Source organism: Trichechus manatus, unplaced genomic scaffold, assembly GCF_000243295.1.
Source record: "Trichechus manatus latirostris isolate Lorelei unplaced genomic scaffold, TriManLat1.0 scaffold00071, whole genome shotgun sequence".
In the NCBI taxonomy this organism is placed as follows: domain Eukaryota; kingdom Metazoa; phylum Chordata; class Mammalia; order Sirenia; family Trichechidae; genus Trichechus; species Trichechus manatus.
Genome location: NW_004444007.1, coordinates 10711007 through 10715594, shown reverse-complemented (window position 1 = coordinate 10715594; position 4588 = coordinate 10711007). Strand labels below are relative to the sequence as shown.

Genomic DNA, 4588 nt, shown 5'->3' with positions numbered 1-4588 from the left:
TGTTCCTTTGCAAATTCCACAATGTCTTACTTACTGTCACTTTGATTCTTAAAATTGGGTAGTGGGAATCCTTCAACTTTGTTCATCCTTTTCAAAATTGTTTCGGCTGATCTAGGTTCTTTGACATTTAGATAGATATATAGATAGATGATAGATAGATTAGAATCTGCTTGTCAATGTCTACAAAAAAACTACTGGAATTTTTATTTTGAATCTATAGATCAAACTGGGGATAAGAGGCATCTTAACAGTATTAAGTCTTCTAAACCTTGAGCGTGATATGTAACTCCGTTTACGTTGGTCTTCATTGATTTATTTCATCAAAGTTTTGTAATTTTCAAAATACAGATCCTGATAGATTTATACATAACTTTTTTTTTTTGGCTGCTATTGTAACTGGCAGAGCCCTGGTGATGCAGTGGTTAAAGTGCTCGTCTGGTAACTGAAAGATTGGCAGTTTGAACCTACCAGTCACTCCATGGGAGAAAGATGTGGCATTCTGCTTCTGTAAAGATTTACAGCCTTGGAAACCCTGTGCAGCAGTTCTACTCTTTCCTATAGGGTCACTATGAGTCTGAATTGAATCGACAGCAGTAAGTTTTGGGTTTTTTTAATAATTGTAACTGGCTATATATTTTTTAATTTTTAAGTTCAATTTTTCTATGGTAGTATATAGAAATAAAATTGATTTTTTTAAGTTGACCTCATATTTGGAAACTATTGCTAAACTCACTTACTAGTTCTAGGAGCTTTTTTGTAGATTATTTGAGACTTCTTACGTAGACATCTGCAAATTGAGACAATTTAATTTCTTCCGTATCTTATGCCTTATATTTCTTTTTCTTGTTTTATTGCATTGGCTAGAACTTCTAAAATGACATTGAAAAGGAGTGATGAGAGAGAAAACCTTGCCTTTTTGCTGATCTTTGGAGGCCTCCTCAGTGCTATAGTCCTTTTTCTGGCTAATGTTCTGAGTCCTGGATTAGGGTTCGTTTTTTAGTTTTAGTTTTTTTTAATATTCCCTTCCCACAGCTGCACTGATTTTTTTCCGTGCCCCAAGATCAACAGTGCTTGTTGCCCATCCACCCATATGTTAAGGATTTTGTTCTGAGAGGGAAATAAGGGAGAAGTGTCTAGGTGGAGTTAAGTGTTCCTCCAACTACAGCTGCCTTTCCCCTCCTCCAGATCTGTACCTGGAGAGACACTTTGTTAAAACTTTTCCGGTTCTTTTTCTGTATGCACCTGGTAAGTTTTGTGGAGAAAAACTGAAAAGGGTGTAAACTTCCCCAATTTCCAAAACCCCAAGGGCCTTCCCATTCTCACACCAGCGCACCGCTGTTCTCCACCACATAACAAGCCACCCCGTTGAATTGGTTTTATTTGCATTCAGTTGCTTCTACTCCATGTAAGCCAGCACACACATCTCATCTCACCAAGCAGGTGCAATGTCTCCCCTAGGATTTTGGGCTGGTTGATTGCCCTGCAACCTCAGCTCCTTGATGGGTTCAAGTAAACTCATTAATTTGCAGTTTGTATGGCTTTTTTCACTGTAAAGATGAGAGCAACACTATTTCCTGCTTTTTACATCTTTCAAAGGAAACAAAAATAACTTTTTAAAATAACAAGACAGACTTTCTCTACTACTCAGACAGGGATCCATTTAGAGTTGTCGCTGGTTCCCAGCTTAACTTAAAGGGAAATTTTATAATTCCCTCAAGCCTTGATTCTTACAGATGAAGGAAAAGGATGTCCTCAAATGCCTTGGAGCAGGAACCCACTTGAGTGGTACCAACCTTGACTTTCAGATGGAACAGTACATCTACAAAAGGAAAAGTGATGGTATCTACAGCTTAAATCTAAAACAGACCTGGAGAAGGTCCTTTGTGAATCTTAGACCATTGTTATGATAGAAGTCCCAGCAGCTGTCAGTGCCATATCCTCCAGGGATGCTGGCCAACTTACTGTACCGAAATTTGCTGCTGTCTCAGAAGCCACTCCTGTTGTTGGGTACTTTATTTCTGGAACTTTCTGTAATCAGATTCAGGCAACTTTCCAGGTGCCTCGTGTTTCGGTGGTTACTCCAGGAATCACCATTAGCCTCTACCAAAGGCGTCTGATGTTACCTGTTCACCACTGCTCTGAGTAACACAAACCCCTCTGTTCTCTGTGGACATTGCCATCCCATGGAAAGTCAAGGGCACTCACTTAGTGGGACTGACATGATGGACACTGGCCATATGCGTGACACTATCTCCCCTGAGCTCCCATGGGAAGTCATACCCTCTACGTCTACAGGGATCCCAAAGAGATTGAAAAGAAAGAACAGACCACAGCTGAAAAGGCAGAACTAAGAAGATGTTTCAGAGAGAATGTGCTGGTCATATGCTCAGTTTTACTGCAACTCAATCTGAGGCCACCAGGTAGTCTGAAGGTCCTTGTGCCTATTCAACAGTTTCCTGCTGAGAAACAGAGAGCTCTGCTTGTTTCTGAAGACTGGTCTGCAGCTTCCACTACACAGAGTACAGAAATAAAGTTGATGGTAAATAAATCTCTCTTTAGGAGATAATAATCATGACAACAGTAATAATAATAACATTTAAGAAGTAAGCTTAAGAGAAGGAGACTTATAGCAGTTCCATTAGAACAGAGAAATAAAGTGAAGGAAATTATATTTAATGTTTATTGAGCATTTACTATGTGCCAAATGCATTTGCATGCATTTTATCAATTCATCCTCACAAAACAAATCTTATCAAGTAAATGCTATCACATTTGTAGAAAACTGAGGCTCAGACAGATTGAACAACTTGCCCAAAGTTGCAGAGCCAGGAACTGATGGAGCAGGGTTTTAACTTCATAAAACCATGATGTGAAGAGTGGTTGGAATCCTAAGGTTTCAACGTGCAAGGGATCTTAAAGGCCATCTGTCATGGATTGAATTGTGTCCCCCAAAAATGTCTGTTGGCTTGACTGGGTCATGACTGTTAGTATTGTATGATTGTGTAATCTGATGTGATTTCCTTATGTGTTGTAAACTCTGTCACTATGATGACGTTATACTGATGAGGTTTACAAGATTAGGTAGTGTCCTAATACAATCTCTTTTGAGATATAAAAGAGAGGAGCAAGCAGAGACACATGGGAACCTCATACCACCAACAAAGCAGTGCCGGGAGCAGAGTGTGTCCTTTGGACCTGAGGTTCCTGTGCTGAGATGCTCCCAGACCAAGGGAAGACTGATGCATCGCAAGGACCGTTCTCCAGAGCCGACAGAGAGAGAAGCCTTCTCCTGGAGCTGATGTCCTGAATTCGGACTTGTAGCCTACTGGACTATGAGAGAATAAACTTCTCTTTGTAAAGCCATCCACTTGTGGTATTTCTGTTACAGCAGCACTAGATGACTAAGGCTATTGGTGTGTGGGCCATGATCACAACGCCATGACACGGTCTTATTTAATTTCCGTATTTTGAGGATAAAGGCCAGTGTCCGAACCTCTCATCCGTCAGTTACTCATTTCAAAGCCAGAACTGGAACTCAGGTTTGTTTCCTTTTTGCCTAGTGCTGTTTCTACAATTCTACGGATACTATTTGATGAGACTGAGCAGATCGACCTCGACATAGAGGGAGACTCCATTTCCCATAATTCTTATTTATAGTGTATTTGCCTATGCTCTAAGTGTGGACCTGCATAAGCAACACAGAAATGTATTCAAGCTGGTTTTCTTCCTGAGATGATCTCCTGAAAGATTCTCCCCAGATTCTCAATCTGGTTATGTAGACTAATTACCCTTCCCTGAGATCTCTCTACCATTATCTCTGTCCCATTCAGGCCCTCTGAGCAGTGAGTTCAAGGAAAAGAGGAGGGTAGGAGTCTCTGGAACAAATCCTTGTGGAGGAGAGAAAGGTGACGTACGGAAATAAATATGAAAAGATTACACCAAAGGAGAATGTCTGAGACTATCCCAAAGACAAAGGAAGTTAAAAAAAAACATGTTCTGAGCAACGATAGCATTGTAGAAAGTAATTTGAGGCCTCCTACGAAGACCATTGAAAGGACTGCGCTTATTTGGATGTTTATAGGCTGACATGCTACTTTAAAAAAAAATGATTCTTACTATTTTATAGTCACACATCATATTCAATCTTTCATAATGTCAAAAGGGAAATAATACCATCTTATACATGTAAATAGCTTTATAGCTTACTTGGCACTTTTACAACTATGATCTCATTTGATGCTCACAGTAATCTTGTGAAGTAGCCAAGGAAGGTTATTATTAATCCCATTTTACAGACAAGGAAACTGAGACTCAGAGAGATTAAATGAGTTGTGTAGTGCTCTTTGAGGGACGGTTGAGGCACGAATGTGGCTAAAGATAGAAAAATTTTCTAATACAAGGATTCAGGATTAAAGCTAAGGCCTCAAGTCTGGACACTAACAGAGAGCTTGGAGGCATATTGACAAGGTGGTATAAGAGCATTCAAGGGATCCTGAGGTGAAAATCCTCTGCAATAGGGATTGGGGTGAGCAGCTTCAAGACAGGTATAACTTTTATAACATCATTGCTGTAAAGGAGGAAGGCTGAG

At 40.0% G+C, this 4588-nt stretch overlaps 1 pseudogene; it reads left to right on the top strand.

Moving 5' to 3' along the window:
• The first annotated feature begins 1733 nt into the window (after positions 1 to 1733).
• On the top strand, positions 1734 to 2566 carry LOC101354941 (40S ribosomal protein SA-like; annotated as a pseudogene).
• The last annotated feature ends 2022 nt before the right edge of the window (positions 2567 to 4588 follow it).